The 22,057-nt window shown below is 37.0% G+C and overlaps 1 long non-coding RNA gene across 1 annotated transcript; it reads left to right on the forward strand.

Moving 5' to 3' along the window:
* Nucleotides 1-6,418: 6,418 nt before the first annotated feature.
* Nucleotides 6,419-21,806, forward strand: LOC116882062. The gene is made up of 3 exons (XR_004385539.1): nt 6,419-6,502; nt 6,659-6,742; nt 21,643-21,806. It is a non-coding gene; the product is annotated as an uncharacterized LOC116882062 (long non-coding RNA).
* The last annotated feature ends 251 nt before the right edge of the window (nt 21,807-22,057 follow it).

Consider the following 22,057-nt stretch of genomic DNA (forward strand, 5'->3'; position numbering starts at 1 on the left):
TGGCCTCTTCTCCTTGCTCTTGTGGGAAGGGAACGTGAATTCTGGTGTCTCTTCAGTCTTCTTATGAGGATATCAGTCCTATGGGACCAGGTCTCCACCCTTATGACTTCATTTAACCTTAATTACCTCCCTTAAGGCCCTGTCTCCAAATACAGTCACATCAGGGACACGGGGCTTCAACGTAAGAAGTGGAGCACATTCTGCTTCATATTTAGGGGGATACAATCTGTCCATAACACTTGCTTTTGAATCCTTTTTCTTTTTCTTCGAAGACACTGCTTATTTCTCATCACTTACTGCCATTTTCTGTACTAGAGTCCACGGAGAAACAGTTTAAGACCACCCAGCAGTTGTTCTTAGCCATTCAGTGGCCCGAAGAGTGGAAGCTGTAGACCAGTCTTTGATGGCGGGCTGAGCGCCACACTCTTCCTCAGAGAAGTCTCCGAAGAGGCACAGAGCACACCTGAGCTCCTTTACACAGCGGGTAAACTCAGATAAAGTAGCAGAAAACTCAGGAGCCAGGGTGGTCCCTTCACCTTCAGATTCCCCTTGGTCACAGACTTTTCAGCAGAGGCGCTCTTCTTTCTCAGTTCTTCCTACCTCCGCCAAGACCTCCCCAGAGGGCTCCTGGAAGACGGTGCCGCACATGCGCAGAGCTTCCCGGGGCCAGGGCCACGGGTCAGAACTGCCGAGTGATCTCCTTTGTTGCGTCAGGAGACGGTAAAGCCCGCATGGCCGGGAGGAGAGACTGTGTTACACCGGGCAGTGGTAGGCAGGTTAACATAAGACACCGGACTCAGTAACCACAGGAAGTCTCGGCTCTCAGAAGGCTGCCTGGATCTGATTAGCGAGGGCTCCAGAAGTGCAGCAGCCAACAACGGCCCTGGCGCTATGGCACAAGCTGCCAGCGCCAGCTTCTCACCAGGTTCTCTTTACATTTAAATAAATAAATAATTAATTAATTATTCATGGCGTAGATGCCACCACTTTTCCTTTTGTAGATGTAGTGTTCCATTTGGAAGTCAAGGCTGGTGCCATGGAAGTGGGATCCTGCTACAAAAATTTGAGGACCTCCTCGTTTTTGGTTGAAGGGCATCAAGGGCTCTGGATATTGTGAAAGTTTCCCTTTAAGTTACAAGGGGGAACCCGGAACAACACTGTATGGACTTCTCTCTGGGTACATGGAAAGACTTTTCTCTCTCTCTCTCTCTTTCTTTTTTTCAATGAGTCACTCCGATTTCATGGAGAAATTTGCAGCACCACAGAAATATTCCTTTTTCCTCTTTATGACAATCTCTTTTACTAAAAATGTGTCTCTTGTGTCTTTTCTTCATTATAACTGTGTTCAGAAAGACCCTTGAATCTTCAGCTGCTTATTTAGGAAACTGTATGATCTGAGAGTGTAATGCAGCTTCTGAGTTCCTGAATTGAATAATGCTGCTCTCTACTTTAAAATCAATAATATGGCAAAAAATAAAAAAAAAAAGTGCACCATTTATTTTCCTTTCATGAAAAGTGATAGGAGAAAAGGTATGTGATATGATTTGACGGTTTGGTCAGCACAACAAACACTGAGATATTCACCCTGTTAGAAAAAGGGTAAATATGTACAAAAAGGGCAAAAAAGAAAAAAAAAAAGAAAGAAAGAAGAAAAAGCAAGCAAGAAAGAAAATAAGAAAGGAAAGAAATCCCAATGTATGGGTTAACTAATTAGTTGAAAATACTGTAACAGCTCATTGGGCAATTTCGTAATCAGATGAGCCCAAGGGATGAATATGATCAAGTTTATAACAGTTCATTTTCTTTGAATGCAGCTGTATACGATGCCCCAGGAGATTCTAGAAGCAATGAAACTACAGCGACTCTTTTGATTAATAACATATTCAATCCCTAAAATCCATGAACAGAAACACATATTGTTATGCCTCCAAGGGTATCCATAGATGTTACGGAGTCCCTTCCGGAGAGAGGGTGAAGTAGCTGGAAACCTCCTGTGAATGGCCATCTTAATTGTGTTGCCTTCTTAAACATGGTCTTTGAAAAAAAATTTTTTCTCATTTTTTTCCTTCTATCTAAGTTCATAGGGTTAAACTATGCTGTGATTGCCATAATTGTTATTTCTCCCCCAGTGATTTTATAGCCAACAAGGGAACATTAGCACCCATTGATTCTTGTGGAAAATAATCTATTTAAAGGTACTTGCTTCAGTTGAATCTTTTTTTAAATGCTTCACTCCATTATTTCATTATGGAGAAATCTGCACTAAGATCTGGAGCTTCCAAAGAATTCACTTGTCTCCCTATTTATTCTTCCCTGGAAGTCATAAGCCTCTGTTGATAGTAGCCCAGATGGGTGGTAGGGAAGCAATTATGATTAAAAACATGATGGGAATTCAGAGAGCTGCAGGATGTCTAGGACTCTTGTGAAGGGCCTAATCCCACAAACATTATATGAGTTCTTTCTTAGGGTTGTCTATCTCTCAGTAGTTACTGGGTAAAAACATATATATATATGTATTTACTATAGTATACATAAACTGCTTCAGTAGTTTGACCAGTATTTTATATATTTAGGTTAGACACAGAAATATCTGATAATATCAAAGAATCTTTTTCCTTTCCATTGAAAGAAATTTACTTTAAAAAGATGCGGTAAACAAATAAAGTAATATGATTTTGCTCAGCAGTGTCTGGCATATATAGTAAATGAGAATTTCCTTTTCTTTTACCCTTTCTTCCTAAACCCAAATGTATGTCATTTAGGGAAAGGAGAAAAACGTACAGTAACCACAATATAGGTAATTTTAAAAAATTAAAATAATCTCTTATTCCTTTCAATACTTTTGAAAGAAAGGGAATATACAGTATCTAAAATAAAGTAAAATTCAAAGTTTAAAGCATAATATAGTTCTTTGGGGCCTATGTGGTCCCGTTTTATAGTGTTTTCATTATATGAAAAGTTGATGGAAATTGTATCGCACTGATGTAAGGTGGTATAGATAGTAAAATCAGCTATAGTTCCAGGCTAGAGGATCTTTGAGAAAATAACAACTTAAGGATAAAATGAAGTTGAGGTCGATGATGGCTAACAAATTAGTTAATAGATGATTATAAAATAAATTTGTTCAGAGAACAGTCAAGGATATACAAGGAGATATAAAAGGACAAAGGAAGTAGCATGGTAATAGTTGAAGGGAAAAGCTTGACTTCTGTATATATTGTAGCTACTAAAACTTTTCAAGGCTACAAGCACAATACCAAAACTCTGATTCAGAGCAATGCTAGGTTATTAGCAAAGCACTGAACACTCATAAAGAATTATTTATTGTAGGCGAGGTAGTAAATCACATGTGAGTCCTGTCTTAGGAAAAATTCAATGGAGAACAAGTATGTTTGGTGAATGTTTAAAATATTAAAGTGAGATTAAAACGTTCTATCAGAATTCAGAAGAAGAATATACCGTATGGGGGGAGGGACTGGAGGATTAAATGACAACCTAGCATGTGAAGAGTACACAAGCTGAATCTTAAGAGAGTAAAGAAAGGAGGAAAGAGCTTTCCAATAAGGAACAGCAGTATGAAGAAGGGAAATAAGGTTGGAAAGCAAAGGAATTGCCAAAGGATTGGGACGACGCCACAGCCTTATGTCAGACATAAGGCTGGAAGGAAAGTGGGAGCCAAGACATATACAATGCATGGGATTTCTTTTCCTTGCCTCTTTTTTTTTTCCCCCTTCAGTTTGGAGTGGTTCCACTTATAATTGCTATATAACACATGAATCTAAACTTTAGTTACGGTTTAAATACTTATGGATTTTGTAGTTCTGAAATTCAGACAGAGCAGAGAGGAAGCGGCTTATTCCCTTATTCCTGCTCCACGGTATCTGGAGGTCTTGAACACGAGGATGATTTTATAACTGGGGGATTGGCGTCATCTGGAGACTTGTTCATTTACTTGTCTGGTGCCTGCACAGGACGCTTTGAAGAACAGGGCTGTGCCTCTGTGTCCATGTGTGGCATCTCCATGTGGCTTGGCTTCCTCACAGCGTGCTGGCTCCTGGGTTGTTGGACCTTTTACAGGGTGCCTTAGGACTCCAGAACTCAGACTTTCAGCAAACAAGCTGGAAGCTGCATGCCCTTTTATGATCCAGCCTCATAAATCATTTGATGTCATTTCCACTCTATTGGTTGAAACTGTTCCATACCAGTCCAAATTCAAAAGTAGGATATACACACTTCGTTTCGTGATAGCAGTGCTATCAATAAGTTTAGGGGTACTTTTTTGTTTTTTGTTTTTTGTGGAAGCATTTAAAGATGTTCATATGAGGGTGCCTGGGTGACTCGGTTAAGCGACCGTCTTCAGCTCAGGTCATGATCCTGGAGTCCTGGGATAGAGTCTCCCAAGGGGCTCCCTGCTCAGCAGGGAGTCTGCTTCTCCCTCTGACCCTCTCCCCTCTCGTGCTCTCTCTCTCTCTCTCTCAAGTAAATAAATAAAATCTTAAAAAAAAATGTTCATATGAATGAATGAATACTCAGTAAGTGTTGAATGAGTGATTTGTAGGTAAAATATATTTCTCAGGGGCGCCTGGGTGGCTCAGTGGGTTAAAGCCTCTGCCTTCAGCTCAGGTCATGATCCCAGGGTCCTGGGATCGAGCCCCTCATCGGGCTCTCTGCTCAACGGGGAGCCTGCTTCCTCCTCTCTCTCTGCCTGCCTCTCTGCCTACTTGTGATCTCTCTGTCAAATAAATAAATAAATTAAATCTTTAAAAAATATATATATTTCTCAGAAATATACACTGATAACTGATCTCAAGATAAAGGGTTGTTAGAAGTTAGAAGGGAATTAAAATTTAGAGTCCTATGGGACCCTCTCTAAATTAAAAAGAGGCACTGCATTAAGTATTTATCAAATTATATTTCTAGATTTTAAATATATATAGTAACTTTTATTTTTCCTATTTTATAGACGAGAAAATAGAAATTCAAGAAATTGATTTGCTGAAAGATTTATAGGCAATAAGTGGCAGAGATCCAATTTCCAATCAAGATTGAGTTTTGTTAGAGTAGGTTTTTTTCTCTTGAAGGTAGGGGACAAAGAAAAGAAGGATTCATTGTGATACACTTTGTGAGGTTAGAATTGCTGGGATTTTGCCAACAATTGGATGTGAAGGTGGTGAAGAAGAAGTAAAGTTGAAGATAAGTCATTGTATCCAACATTACCTAATGAAGCAGATATTGGTGGTGTCCTTCAAAAATAGAGAAGATAGAACAAATTTGTTCTAGTTAGCAAAAGGAGAATAAAAAACAGGACTGACAACATAATTTCAAAATGAAATTTTATTAAGAGTTTTAAGACAGTGGGCGCCTGGGTGGCTCAGTCATTAAGCATCTGCCATCAGCTCAGGTCATGATCCCAGGGTTCTGGGATCAAATCCCGCATTGGGCTCCCTGCTCAGCAGGGAGTCTACTCCTCCGTCTCCCTCTGCCTGCTGCTCCCCTGTTCGTGTTTTCTCTATCTCTCTGTCAAATAAATAAAATCTTAAAAAAAAAAAAAAAGAATTTCAGTACAACAACAGCTGAACATTAAACCAGGCACTGGACCCCATGGCTAGCACAAATCCCGCTCCCATGAAGACAACCCTGAGAAGAGTTCAGTCTGGGGCATGTTCCATTTTAGTTCCCAGAGATTGGGAAAAGCTTTCTGCTTTTCATTTTTAAACTGTGAAGTGAGAATAATGGTGCTAACTGCCAAGTGATACTTGAGATCCCTGTATATTCATGTATGTGAGTTGCCTAATTCAGTGTGTAGTGCCTGATATTCAACTATATAAATGTCTATGAGTTTTTTACTCTCCCGTACCCCTGAATATGTATTTCAGATTCTGAGGCATAGTCTTCTCAGTATTAGGTCATCCATCAAAATAAGGATAATTCCCAGATCACCTCATCAAGGCTTTTCTGAATAGTGTTTAGACAGCCTCTACAAAATGATCTTTTTTTTTCTTTTAACTCAAAAATTTAAAGTTAGGCCAATTTTCCCAGGCCACTTTAAAAAGTATGATGGACGTTTGGAGTTCCTTTTCTCTCAATGTAGTGATTCTTAAATTTTTGTTGTTGTTGCTGTTCTTGGATCTCTTTAAGAAGGTAATGAAAGCTAAGGACCCTTTTCATTTAAGAAAGCACCTATACATGAAACAGAAGGCAGGCTCACTGGGATCCCAGGCTCCTTGGTCCCCTGAAGTCCTTCCATGTACCCCAGATTGAGAACACCATCGTAATCCGAACATACAGTTATTTACTTCAGAAGACTCACATTTTAATTTGAAATTCATGAGTTCCAAGTGGTTACAGAGCTTGATAAATCATTCTTTACCATTGTTAATATCATGAAGGGAAAACTTCTAATCAATTCGATTTCACGGGCCATGTGTGAATATGGATTTCAGCCCTGCCACATAGGCTCTCTGCTCACTGAGTGAAGAGACTATTCTGCCCACATTTCAAGGTGAAGCTCATCTCCCCTAGTGATTAATACTGAAAACAAGGCCCATGGGATCCAGCTGTCTCAAACCACACCCTAGGCTGCTTCTATATGCATCCAAAAGATTACTTAATAATATTGATATATCTGCATGCGGTGATCATTCCCTTGTTTCCACAGACTTGAAACCAGAACTTATTTGAAGTTTCCAAGTCTATGTCAAAAAAAGGATTCTGAACGCCTCAGAATTTTGACTCTTTACAGGTAAATATTTAAATCTTAAAAAATACTTTAAATAGTGATAGTTTATTTTCCGTAAGTATAAAATGCATTAAAAAGCCTATATTCTAATTGGGCAAAACTGGAGTGTTTTATTTTTTCTGTTTAGGTAATACATCATCCCTACTCTCAATTTTTTTTAATTTTCTTAATATATTTGTGAACTGTCTTTTTAAATTCAGATTGCCTATGACAGACTATTCCCACTAAATATAACACTTAGTTCTTTGTTACGTTTGTAGCAGTTATTCCTGTATTATAGATATCCTTACTTGTTTCAGCCTGAATGTGCTTTCTTAAAATGTCTAAGAATTCATTAAAAATATAAGAAAATGTTTGAAAGATGTTATTGTGTCATGTGGTTTAACTAGTTTTCAGTTATGAATAGTAACTCATCTTCAGAGGTATATTGTTTTAGGGATGTTATATTTCAAAACATGTTAAAAATGAACAAGTTAGCTCAACTTCCTGTGATATTTTTGAAGTTTTGGTCCTGGTATATAAAAGTAAAACATAAGTATTGTCCTTTACGTGGAAATTATTAAGAAACTTTTCTAGGATGGACATTTAATTGAAAACAAAATAAGTTCCATTGCAAAATCAAGTAAGTTCCATGAAACACTCAAAAAGAGTTATAGATATGGCATAGGTTTGATATTTATGGCCCCTCATGTTAGCAGTAAGAGGCTGTGTCTTCCAAAACATTGCTTTATATAACATAGACAAATAATTCACTTTTCTTTTTATAAACTTCAGTCTGAAGTCTCTAGGCTCTGAAATTTAGATTGGAAATTATTACATTGTATCAGATTTAAGTACACATACAATTGAATTCCAAAATGAAATAAAAAACGAGTTTTTTAAAGCTTATCTTTTACTTCAGAAAGAAAAACCTTAAAAATTATTTGATACATGAAACTTCTTTTGCTTAAATGAAGATAACTGGTCTGTCACAATGTATTCTCTTTAGATAGTAAATCTTTGCTTTAAAAAAATAGCAGTTCACATTTACTGAAAGCACAGTATATGCCTGCTATTAGCTAAATGCATTATGCATATAATCCCTTTTAATCCTCAAAGCAACACTCTGAAGGGAATAAGGTTGTCATTTTATAGATGAAGAAAGTGAGTTTACAGAAGAAACAGAGTACCTCACACAACTGGCAGGATGGAGATTTAAAGCTGCATCATCCTGACTAAATTCTAAGCTCTTTTTTGTATCGGTCATAAACATCATGGTCTTTTCCTAGTCCCACAATCTGTGAAGTGTTGCGTAAAATATAAAAATGTTGATATCTTACTACATCAAGCCATCATACCCTGTAGTTACAAGTTGTGAAACAAGATTGCTTGGATTTAAAGTTACTTAAACTCTCTGTTCTCCAATTTCCACATCTGCAAAATTAGCATAATCATAATGCTAATTTTATAGACTTATTATGGGAATGAAATAAAATCTATTCAACAGTACATGGAAATTACTAAAAAGGGCCCTGGCAGATAATAAATATTCATAATATGTTAACAGTTAATATGATAACTATTACCAAATTATCTTTGCTTCATGTATGTCATGATGCCCTACAAAGAATGGAAAGTTTTGTCAGACAGAAATCAGATTTTATTTCATTTTTTCTTCTCTTCTATAATGCAAATGGATTCTCGATGCATAAAACTAAATGTTTAGGTTGCCTTCCCTCACCCTCCAAAGCAACTAATTTGGGGGTGTGGGGGCATGAACATTTAGTACTGAAAAATATTTCATTCTATGAAAACCCAGCCAAAGTCTAACATATTAACAAAAAAGAAAGAAAGGAAGAAAAAAAAAAAAAACTAGAGAAAAGAAATAAAGCCCTGGAAACTAGACATTTACATCACCTCTATGAGTGAAAATAATAATGCCTTCTTCACAGATTCACTGCCAACACCTTTTCCTTTATACTGGGCGTACCAAGCTGTTTACCATATGGGTGTTATTTAGCCATTTCAATTGCCCAAGACTGAACTGAATGGCACCCACACACACACAAATGTCCACACATTTTGTAACTTGAAATATTGAATAATAGTTATTACTATTTCGGATGAAAGACAAATGCTTTACCTTTTCATTTAATATTCTGACAACATTTGTCACAAAACTTCTTAAGGCTCTTTCTTAGGTGACTCAGATCTTTGGGTTTCATTTTATCAGCTATTTTTTAGTTTTCAAGAAATTTAATATTTTCATCCATCATTTTTTTTAATTCTCTTAATGAAAGCTTGATATTTTAAGTTAATATTGCCGCTTGCATTGTTACTTGCATGATTATAAAACATTGCTGTCAATGTCTAGCAGAGTGATATAAAGTACATTTCCTAAGGAATAAAATTTAAGTTATTTTAATAATATATAATTACACTATTTGTCTATACTTCCCTCTAGAAAAGAGAAACTATTTCAATATGAGCCCTCAGTACATGTTTATTAAAAAGACCTCTGAACTTTCAATACGCTAAATAATAGTGGAATGTAGAAAGGTAATGGGAATAAGGTAATGGAAAAAATGTGGTTATTCCAAATGTATTAACTTCAACTTGAGAGAAGTTAGAATGTTTCAAATGCACTTGCTAACATTTTATCTTAAATCTGTTATTTTCTTCAGTATAGAAACAAAAAACTCTAGAGACTATAGACTCTTGGAATAAGACCACATAAAGCATATAACTCATATTCACTCTCAATACTGCAAATTATCTCTTTACATCTGTTGTACTTATCCCATACTTCATATGACTGGAGGGAAAGAACTGTGACCAAAAAGCGACGCAGATCCCTGCTTGATTTAGATTAAATAATTTCACCCTTCTGGCCTTCAGTTACACTTCTGTAAAATAAAATAATTGAACAACTAATCTCTCAGTTCCTTCAAATCTTTAGGTTTCTACCTTTGTACTTCTAATAGTGGGAAACTCAGTACATTTTTGATCGTCCACTGGAAAGCTCAAATTTTGAGAATGTTCTTGACTCCCTGTATCATTTGTCCATTGGCTGGGTTTCTACCACTGACCCAAGGAATACCTGAGGCTTTTGCTAGTATGCCACTCGGTAGCTATTCCCTCTTCTGAGCTAAATACAAATAAATACAAATGTAATGCCTATTTTAATGACAACACAAGAGTTGCACTCAGTAAAATACTGAATTTTAGATGTTAAAGGTTTGGGGTCCAACATCCACCAAGGCTATGTTTTGGTCCAGAAAAAAAAAAAAATGGCTATTCGTTTACTCAAACATCTCATTTCTTCAAATATATATTCCATGCAGTCTTCAGAATAATTACTCAAAACATATAACCGACCAGTTGTTCTCTTTCTGTACTCTTTTTGTATTTCTTCAACAGCTTTGGATAAAAATGCAGTTCCTACCATATCACAAGGAGGACTGATGACTGGACCTCAGATCACTGCTTTGCTGCTTGTTTGGGTCCAGCACAGAACTGCTTCTGGCTCCTAAGCCAAATACTGCAGTTTCTTTCTTTTATTTGCTGCTTCAAGTGGCTGCTTCTTCACCAGGTTAAATGATACTCATTCTTTGATGAGGCTCTTTAGAAAAGCTTCTTTTGGCTTCCTTAATGTCACAGGATGAGACTGGGTTCCCTTTGACGACCTCCTATCTTCTAGGGCAAGTATCATACCATTAAACTTACCAGAGAGATTTCCAGTACCCCTTCTGGTAACTCATGTCCTCTAGATTCTAGACTCTAATAAGAGAGTAATATTCTGAGAGTAAGAACTTTGTCTCACTTATCTCTAGACTCCTCATGCTTGGCATAATGTTTGACACACAGCAAGCTGATACTGAGGGTATGATGAACACATGAATCAGGAGTGATCATATATGAAATAGGGCAGATTGCCAGTATGGGACAGATATTTGATCAGTCTGTGTAAGAAATACCATCAGTCTGTGCTGAATCTGTAATAAAGGCATCACAACAATAAAAAATAAGCACCTGTTTATATTGCCAGATAATTTGACACTTAACTTGAAGAAACATTGTGACACATGGAGGATGTTTATCATCATCATGGAGAATGTTCCAGTTTCAAAGAGCATCCCAAGTGATGCAACTTGAAAGTGGGAGGAAAGCTACACATCCTTGAACCCCCCTCCTGGGTTCCGTTGTTGGGAGGAGGTGGAAAAGGGGGAGAAACTATATGGATGGCTGTGCACACTTGCCAGGGTAGCTATGTTCAGCTACTCTCTAGTCCTGCCAAAGTGGAGGTGGTACATGGAGCATGGTTTGCAAAACAGCAGATGAGGTTGGTTTGGTCCCCATGGAAACCAGATCTCCCATTGAGAAGTAAACATATTTGATACTTTTGTAATCAGAACCCATCAAAAAGTGAAAAATAATCCATTTTGTATTGTACTTGTATTGTCTTGAGAGAATGGATTTTCTAAGTCGGATTCAGTCAGGTATCAGACTTGATCAAGTCATGCCCCACTTTAACCACTGACATAAGAGATTTAAAAAGCTCCTCAGTTGCTATCCTGACTTAGCTATCTATATAAGTCTGAAAAAATATTTGTGTTCCATCATTCTACTGGAAATGAGATATGGTAAAATGACCAGCATAGCCAAAATGGGTCACTAAGTATATAGTTATTCACTCCAAATGTCCACCTGCAGGCAAAGGCATCTCAGGATCAAGAGTTTTACAATAAAAATAATGTTAAATGTAATTTTAAAAACTGCAGTACTTACCCATACCTATGTGACACGATTTCAGTGTACCTTTAAATTTGTGTATTATGCATCCAAATATACTGTAAGAGATGGCCTGTAATCCTAACATACTGATTAGGAAATTTTTAAGACCAGTTTTGGGAAAATATTTTGTCCCACTCCTTGAAATTTTCCTTCTGAGCATTACATTTTTAATGTTACAAGTGAAATGATCCTGTACCTATTCTCATTAGAATTGGGGGATTTGGTTGGCGGAAAAATGAGATATATAGCAATAAATATCTAGTATCTATCCAATGTCCTGAAACTATAGGAATTTTATTTCTTACACATAGACATAATCTGATTCCATCTATACACACTAATTTTGGGAAAACTCAATATTTTTTCAATGATTATATATTTATGTATATGAGATACAAAATGAAAGTTTAGTTCATTAAACACTAGGATCTAAGTGATATTAAACATCTATATAGGTGTGCCTGGGTGGCTCAGTAAGTTAAAGCCTCTTCCTTAAGCTCAGGTCATTATCCCAGAGTCCTGGGATGGAGCCCTGCATCGGGCTCTCTGCTCAGCAGGGAGCCTGCTTCCTCCTCTCTCTGCCTCTGCCTACTTGTGATCTCTCTCTCTCTCTCTCTGTCAAATAAATAAATAAATAAATAAGTAAATAATTTAAAAAAAATCTATATATTCTGAGTAATGGGACATTTGGTGTAGTCTAGACAAAGAATTAATGTGATTGTTCCCCTCCCATTTTAATATACATCTTTTAGCACTGGCTAGTTAAAGCAATAATAATAATAATAATAATAATAATAATAATGTAATTCCCATAAATATGAATCCACCCTTCCTATTGTATTTACATGTGAAAGCTAAAAAATTACTATGTCTAAACCTTCAGCAGGTTTATCCCAGCACATTTGCCAATCTTATACAAAATTGTTCTTTTTACAACATTTATAGAAATTAGAACCCATGTGCTTCAAATATCTCATAAACACTATCTCATAAACACTAATTGCTGCTGTCTATTTATTAGGTTTGGGTACATTTTTAAAAAGATGTATTCCAATAAGCTGTGCTGTTGTCATGGCTGATGATTATATTGTGGAAGATTTTATAATATTTTTGTTAGAAATGTCAATAGCATTTTGTATCATGTTCCAATATAACAAAAAGTTTCAAATTTATTGCAAATATCTTAGCAAACTTTAAAAAAAAATGATTGAAAAAGTAACCATCTCACAGATAAGCACTTTCCATGTGTACATGCTGTTCTGGAACGGAGTATTTCAGATGTGGTCTCTGAAACCTGAGACAAGGACAAAACCTCAGCTGCAGGGGTTTTTGACCTTGTTTATTACTGGGATTGAAGGGGCCAGAGATAGGAGTGATCTCTTCCAGCCTATTTGCCAGAGTCTTTACAATTACTTTTCTAATTCATTGCCCTTCTCTAGTATTGTTCCAATACATGTTCCAATATCCTTCACCTGACCTTACTCCCTGTCTTAAGCTATTTAGACTATTATCAAAAAAATTACCATATATTAGGTGATTTGTAAACAACAGATTTTTTTTAAGATTTTATTTATTTATTTGACACAGAGAGAACGCAAGCTGGGGTAGCAGCAGCCAGAGGGAGAGGGAGAAGCAGCCTCCCTACTAAGCAAAGAGCTGGATGTGGGGCTCGATCCCAGGACCCTGCCCAAGGCAGCTGCTTAACTGACTGAGTCACCCAAATACCCCACAACAGATATTTATTTCTCACAGTTCTGGAAGCGAGGAAGTCCAAGTCAAGATGTCAGCAAATTTGGTATCTGATGAGAGCCCCACATCCTGGTTCAAGGACATCTGTGAAAGAGCTCTCTGGTGTCTCTTTTGTAAGGGCTGTAATCTCATTCATGACAATGTCACCCTTATGACCTAATCACCCCCCAAAGTCCTCACCTCCTAATAACATCACAATGGGGATTAGGTTTCAAGATAATGTATTTTATGGCGATGTAAACATTCAGTCCATTGCACTCCCTTACCTGACTTCTTTTTGCATGTTCAACACATTTTTTTTTTAAAGATTTTATTTATTTGACAGAGAGAGATCACAAGTAGACAGAGAGGCAGGCAGAGAGAGAGAGGGAAGCAGGCTCCCTGCTGAGCAGAGAGCCCGACGCAAGGCTCGATCCCAGGACCCTGAGATCATGACCTGAGCCGAAGGCAGCGGCTTAACCCACTGAGCCACCCAGGTGCCCTGTTGAACACATTTTAAGAAACAATTTTTTCATTGGAAAAAGGCACAATGAAATTAATACACTAATCCCATTATCATAGAACTCCAGCATAATAAACCATGTAATTCAATGCCCTTCCCAATTAAAGAACACTGCCATACAATAGTATCAAATAATAGTTTCTCAAACTGTACTAGAATATTTCTTATGAGGAGGAATTTCCCCTTCCTCAGAAGTCCATTTTATCTTTAGATAGGGTTGACATTTAGAAGGGCCTTTCTTCTAACTTCAGTTCGTTTGTTCAAGTTTATTAGCAGCCCCCTCTAACCAACTGAACTAACCAGCCACTCTCATTCATTTACAGTTAGCTCTCTGAAAAAATGCAAAATAAACTTATTTCTTCTTTTATTCCCTTTTACATATTAGAACATCAAATATCTTTGTTTCGTCTATGATATATTGACTATTATATAGGCGTCTTCTACATTTGGAAAGGAAAACAATTTCGAAATTGATGTCAAAATTGAAAGTCTTTTCTCAACTGGCTCAAAACTCAAATTATTGAGAGTCTTAGACTAATCCAGTTATACACGCTCCCTGATTTAAACAATTTAAGGGTTTGCTGTTTAACCATCCTAATGTCCCTATCTATAATCATTTGTTGTATTAGCCGATGTCCAGTGAGAAGCCATAATGCTCACCAGCTTTCTCTATATAATAGAACTTAATATAATAAATTGTTAAAAGACCTGAGGCTGATACAGGAATAAACACAAAAATGGAATACAAAATCATCACTGAGGTAGCAATTACAGGAAGAAACTACCGCCTGCTGGGCTACAGGAACAAACAGAAGAGGATGAAATTAATTCAATGTAGAAGCTTTGATGCAGGGACTCTGAGTCAGCTTAGGAGAAGGACCATGATGGGCTGGAGTTCAGGTCTCTCAGGAGAGGGCACCAGCCTACTGGTTTTGATGTTTCTGGAAAGATTTGAAAGAGTTCTAGCAGTATTAGTTCTAGAAGTATTGGATAAACTGCAAACTGGATTCAGCCATGGCTACTGGAATAATCCATCGCTGTAGGGGGAGGTCCTGAACCTGGGAAGACCCTGATGGCAACAGGAGGCCAATGGAAGCAAAGAGGAAACAACACATCCTTTCTTCTTCTTTAGCCTCGCAACCTTCCTTTAGCGTTCTGCTCACAGAGTTGAGCAGGGAGTCAGCTGCCAAAACCAGAAATATGGCCTGCATTGTCCCAGACTAAGCATGACAAGGGTGGGTGTTAAAATTGAGACAACAACTCACTAACTGGCACTCTTATTTGACTATGTTTCTAATTATGTGTGTAGATAGCTTTTTAGCCTAAAATTTCCTTCTTAAGGGCAGGAAATATATTTGTATCCGTCCCATTATCCAGTATAATATTTGATACACAGTTGCTATTGAATAAATGTATGGTTATGGTATAATGTCCTTCGGTTTATCCATGTTAAATATTATTCTGTTGGGTACACAATTGTCATAGTTTGCAGAATTCTTTTTTTTCTTTCCCAAATAATATCATGTCTGTTGGTTATCATTCCCAGCTTCAGGGTCATCTGTAGATTTGATATGCACACTTCTTATTGTAAGTAATTGATATGAAATATATTGTTAAACAGTCCTTCTCTAGCTTTAAGGGACATAAAGACCACCTAAAGAGCTAGTTGAACATAGATCTCTGGCCCAGAACCCAGAGGTTCTGATTGAGCAGGCCATGAGTAGGACTTGAGAATGTGTGTTTTTAACTAACCCAGCGGTGTGAAAATGTTTCCCATCCAAGGTCCACATTTTTAGTTACAACTGTTTTCATATAAGTTCAGAATGTGTCAGTCTTTTAAAACTGCTTTACATTTTAATTCAATGGAACATTTATTGGACACATAGTATGTATAAATCACCCTGTTGGAAATTTTAAGAAATCCAGTAATGATTAATATATGGTTTCTCTTCTCAAGGAGTTTATAATTTAATAACTTAGTATAACACCTAGAAAGATTAAATAAGGACTAAAACATTGTAAATAAAGTATTTGGGGACACAGAAAGTAGTGACTTTTTTTTTGTTTTTCTAAAATTTCGCAGTCGACTTTGGTGATGAGCACCAGGTGTTGTATGGAAGTGTTGAATCACTAAATTCCACACCTGAAACTAGTATTATACTGTGTTAATTAACTGGAATTTAAATAAAAACTTAAAAAAATACTGCAATTGACTTTGGGAATTTGATTATAAATCATGTTTTCTCATTTTTATTTGTTCTTAATGGATGGATAATGTGATAAAAGTGTGACAAGAATATCCCATTACAAATCAGCATTATCTGATTTCAAATAATTCTTTTGTACTCTCTCTCCATCACTTAAGTCATTTTGGAGCTTAACCTTCACCCAGATCCCTCTATGACATTCTTCACAACAGCATTTTTAAGAAGAGAAATCAAAATAGGGCAAGAAAATTTGGAATATGTTTCAGAAAGGGGAGCAAAGCAAAAAAGTGAAGGAGCTAAAGATTTCTCTCTTTCTTCATGACTCCAAAATTCCAGAATGTTATCACCAGAGCACTGGACATTTCCCACCTTCTGTGTCTGTAGATTATGGTCTCAGGCCACTGACTGTTAAATGTAGCCAAGTCTTTTTGTTCAGAAAGATGGTCCTCTGAAATGATGAGGATCAAGTAAGTGAAACCAGTTTCCTCCTCTCTGTTCAAGTACTGGGGGGAAATATCAGCTTAAATCCAATGCCATTGGCTCATGGCTTTAGGCCCTGTTTCCCCAGATTCAAATTTTGGATCCCTTAATTTTTAGTTGAGCCCTGAGTGAATGATTTAAATGGCCTAAATTAATTAATTTAATTAATTAATTAATCTATTTAATTAATCTATGAATCTATTATTTTAAAATTAATGACTAGACATTTTATCTTATCACTGTGTTCCCTCTACTTTCTCATCCAATCCTTTTTAACTGTATACTACCCTCAGTTTCCTCACCTATAAAATGGACATTAATCTAGTATCTTTTTCAAAGGATTGTTTTGAAGATTCACTGCATTGATTCAAGTGAAGCACTAAAAGAGTATCTGGCAGATAATGAGCCCTCAACACATCACAGTTGTTATTATATTATCCTATAGATGGATCAATAACATCATCTTCTTATACAGAGTACAGTTGGTCTCTACCAAAAGATGTTATTTTAAGGCTAACATTTTTTGGGGAATCTATTTTTTGCGTATTTTAGAAAATGAATGAAAAAATTATAATTAAAAAATACTACAGTGTGTTGAGGAACCATTACGTTTATCCCCTTTTTCTTTCTCTTTGGAGAAAGGGGAAATAAAATACCTTTAAGAATCATTTAAGTGGAAAGATATTTGGATAAATAATATGTCAGGTTGTAAAGGTTTATAAAAATTTAAAGAAACATAAATAATACAGTATGACTGCTGGTTTGTTTGAAATCATATGTAGTATGCAAACAATTTGTACATTATAGGATAAGCATTCAAATTTTCATTATGCGCTTGTATTGTATCTTTAAACTTTGGTCATTATTTGTTAAAATACTAAAGATCATTGAACAAGACCAATAAAATGTCAAATCTTTCCACAAGATGATTAATTGTGATTGAAAGAAACACGGTAAAAATGATAACTAGTCCTTAGCAACACTTGATTTGGTAATTCTTTTTTTAATTATTTTATTTATTTATTTGACAGAGAGAGATCACAAGTAGGCGGAGAGGCAGGCAGAGAGAGAGGGGGAAGTAGGCTCCCTGTTGAGCAGGGAGCCGGATGCAGGGCTCGATCCCGGGACCCTGAGATCATGACCTGAGCCAAAGGCAGAGCCTTAGCCCACTGAGCGACCCAGGCGCCCCTCAATTTGGTAATTCTAAAGGAAGTTGACAAGTTATAATCATTCATGAATTCAGTCCACACCACTATGTAGTGACTTAGACTCAATATTTGCCTTAAACATGACTGCGTATTTGCTGACCATGTTGGCAAAGCTATCTCCTTGACCTCTTCACCGAAAAAGATTGATCTCATGAGTGACAGTGTCTGAGAACTCATTGTTATAGACTGATACTTTATTCCCTTTCTCACTACATAATTTTGAAGGGTAACTTAGAATATTTAAGTGCATGGGTGTATGTCTGCACATGTATGTATACATATTTCCCTATCCTGATATCCTGCATCTTCTGTATACCCAGAAACTTTGACATGTGAAGCTATTGCCTATACTTTGCATTCCTGGTACTTAATGCAAAACTGCATAAGTGTACTCTCAGGTGTTGTGGTAGAGGGAGGAAGAACTTGGGTATAACATGATCCATGTCAGTTAGTAATTCTCAACTTTGCTTGCACATTGGAATCTCCTGGGGAACAAAGGACCTATGATTGTTTTTTTAAATCTTCCCAGATGATTGTAAAGTATGGTCACGTTCTGTACTGTTAATCTATGAATCTATTATTTTAAAATTAACAACTAGGCATTTTATCTCATCACTCTGTTCCCTCTACTTTCTCATCCAATCCTTTTTATCCATATCCTCCCAATCTCTAAGATATTCGTTAAGTTCATTAATGATGACAAAAAAATGTCCCTTTTTTCCTGTAAATGTGAACATATTTGGGAAGTGTCTTCTCAGTTCAAAGGAATTAATAAATTGTTTGTGCCAACTATATATAAGGCACCATGCTAGCTGCCACTAGAAGTACAAGGATGAATTCAATAGAGCATTTGTAATCAAGGAGCTTGAAATTTTTGGAAAGAGACAAACACATGTCTGAATTTCTCATATTAGAAAGGTTTTGGGCGCCTGGGTGGCTCAGTGGGTTAAAGCCTCTGCCTTCAGCTCAGGTCATGGTCTCAGGGTCCTGGGATCAAGCCCCACATCGGGCTCTCTGCTCAGCAGGGAGCCTGCTTTCCTTCCTCTCTCTCTGCCTGACTCTCTGCCTACTTGTGATCTCTGTCTCTGTCAAATAAATAAATAAAATCTTAAAAAAAAAAAAAAGGTTTTAATGCACTTTTCTCAAAACAGGCTGCACATTTAAATCACGTGGAGAATTGGGGCGCCAGGGTGGCTCAGTGGGTTAAAGCCTCTGCCTTCGGCTTAGGTTGTGATCGCAGGGTCCTGGGATTGAGTCCCGCATCGGGCTCTCTTCTCAGCAGGGAGCCTACTTCCTCCTCTCTCTGTGCCTGCCTCTCTGCCTACTTGTGATCTCTGTCTGTCAAATAAATTAAAAAAAAAAAAATCACCTGGAGAATTAAAAAAAAATACCGATTAAAAAAAAAATACTGACAGTCAGGTCCCCCTGGGTGGCTCAGTTGGTTGGGCATCTGCCTTCAGCTGAGGTCATGATCCCAGGGTCCTGGGATCAAGCCCTGCATTGGGCTCCTTGCTCAGGAGCTTCTCCTTCCCCTTCTGCTTCCCTCTCCCTGCTTGTGCTCTCTCTCTGTCAAATTAATAAATAAAATCTTAAAAAAAAAAAAGAAGAAATACAACCCCAACCTCAAAAAATGCTCGTATTAAATCTGGGCTGCATCAGAATTCAGGTGAGCAATTCTCCAACATCTACCATCATAAAGCAAAGCGCTGTAACAATAGGAAAGTTTTTTGAGGCAGAGGTAGCTCTTAATGAGAGCTATTCATCATGAACTTACTATATGCTAGAATCTCTACATGAATTATTAATTTATTCAGTCATCACATTAACCCTTGAAATGGTTGTTATAATGATCTTTTTTTTTTTTTTTTTTTACAAGTAACTAAACGGAGTCACAGAAAAATTAAGTAAATTTCCCAAGCCCAACTAGGTGGCAAAGCCCAAACTAGAACCTAGAGAGACTGATTTAAAGGCTTTCTCTCCCACACACTGTGCTATTCTTCCTAAGGGCAATTTAGGGACTAAATGAATGAAAATACATTGTAAGAAAACAGAATGGAGTAGTGTTTACAGGGAAGGGCTCTGGAGCCAGCCTTGTGCCTGTTTGAATCCAGACGCTATCACTATCTAGCAGAGTTCCCCAGCTGCTTCATGCCTCAGCTCCCTCGTAGGCACCATTGGAATCATCAGAGCACTTGTTTCTCAGAGTTGTTGGGAGGGTGAAATGAGTTACTACATTGATATTAGGCATCATAACTGTCGCTTTGAGAGAAAGAACAGCTACTAGGGAAACTGAAATGCCTGGTTGTGGAATACTGAGGATGTACCAGGTTATGGGAAGAGTGGCCTATTGCTAGCATGACCTTAATTCTCAGTTTCCATCCATTGCCCTGCTGTAATAATTGACAGCACCTGCTTTACTCTTATCTGTGCCCTGGTTGGCACAATAAAGAAAACATCTACCATAGCTATAATATATCAGGTTGTAATAGCCCAGGTGAGAGGTTTACAGGTAGAACCACTTTGAGTATAATCAGTAGTACGATAATCAGAAAAAAATAAGGTCTGTGCTTTATAAAGATAATTCGAGCAGCAGTGTGTCATTGCAAATTATAAAATTTGATAATTCCTAAATGCAAAACAGTATAAACACATGCTTTGAAAGACAGAGGGGGCACTGGGGACATAAATCAAGGGGAAGAGGGTTGAAAATGGGATGTACCCTAGCGAGGCTGAATCTATAATCTTTGAAGTCAGGGATCAAGCCAGGAATTGTTTCATTATTAAGGCCATGTGTAGCCTGAAACACTCAGAAAGATCAGGCCTCAATAAATTTGGCCAAATTGCCAGTGGTGTGTGGATTTGGATTTTTCTCACCACAGGAAATAGCAATTCAGGGCAGACTAGAAAACACAGTGTTATATATATATCAGGCCTTATGGCCCATGGCCTGGAATCAGGGACTAGGTGAGCAAGCTTGCCTGCGTGATACTACAGAAACTGAGAAAAGAATTAAGAAAGAGGGGTAGTTGCTGTCAGATCTTATAATCAGTTACTGCCATTCATTTGAAAGAGCACAAGGGTGACTCTTATGAAATGCAGGAAATTCATCATTATTTTCCTTACCTTGCTTTTCACATGGATAAGATTTCTCAACCCACGATCACTTTAAAAGAACATATCACTCTCATATAACATTCCAGAAACATGGCAAATAACAAGTGTGACTGTGAAGTGAACCTATGACTGGAAACTAAAGCCAGAATTTCTGCATTCCTTGCGAGTACCCATGGTTCCTTTAATTATACTCGGGGCTTGTAAACAGGAAAGTGTTTCACAGATGTAGAAAAACCAAGAAGTAAGCCAAAAAATAAAATAAATATATGGTCTGGCGAAACCAAACTAGATTAAAGCAACATGATTTACCAAGAGAGAGGAATATTCTGGAGAAATAGTAGCAACGATGGAATCATACGCAAAATGCTACTTATTGGAAAAAGTTTTGTGACTGAGGGAGGTTGTCGGTTTTGATAAATATAACCAAAATACAGGAAATAAAACGATGAGAATAATTTACATTTAAAAGTTACAACTTTAAGTGGGCAAAAAAAAAGTTATCTACTTATCATCACATTTCCAAACTTTCTTTTGAGGGAGAGATTGAGAGAGAGAGGGAGAAAAAGAAGCATCAGAGAGTCTGTTACTTTAGTGGTGATTATTGAAAATATTTTTGTAATCTCTCCAAGATATTTCTATAATTAAATATCTCCTTGTTTTACTGATTCATGTTTGCCTAATTCTAAGGTTTTACAGACTTTTTAGTATTGTATTGCTTTTATTCAGATTTCCATCTATGTAAAATTAAGAAATCTCTAACGCCAATTTGAATTTTATATAATATGGTAGTGAACCAGACCAGCAGTTTAAGAGGCAATTTTCAGAGAAAGTCCAATTGTGTTTAAAAACAATGTATTTTTTTCCTCACAGCATCTAGAAGGCACACATGAAGTTGACTGAGGCCAGGAGATGTGAAGCATTTCAATCAAAGCTATCATTCCACAAGAGTAAAAATTTGTTCCATTTATTAGCAATGAACATGTGGCTTATCACTTGACTCATTAGCACACTTCTGTCAATACAGCAAGCTTGTAATTTCCCAGAATTCCTTTCACCTCTCTCTCTCCCTGGCAGAAAGTCACTGTGGTGACATCTGTTTCTTGTAGAGCTATCAAGAACGATAAGCCGCTTCTTGCATTGCATAAGTCATGGTTTTTTTTTCCCTATTCCCCAACAGCTAATATGCTCCTTTTCTGCCATATGGAAAAAATAAATACCAAAACCTAAAATATCAGAGTAGAAGAGAAATAAGAATGAAAGTCTTTGAACACTGACCATGGAGGAA

This window comes from Lontra canadensis, unplaced genomic scaffold (assembly GCF_010015895.1).
Source record: "Lontra canadensis isolate GAN:19392208 unplaced genomic scaffold, GSC_riverotter_1.0 scaffold80, whole genome shotgun sequence".
In the NCBI taxonomy this organism is placed as follows: domain Eukaryota; kingdom Metazoa; phylum Chordata; class Mammalia; order Carnivora; family Mustelidae; genus Lontra; species Lontra canadensis.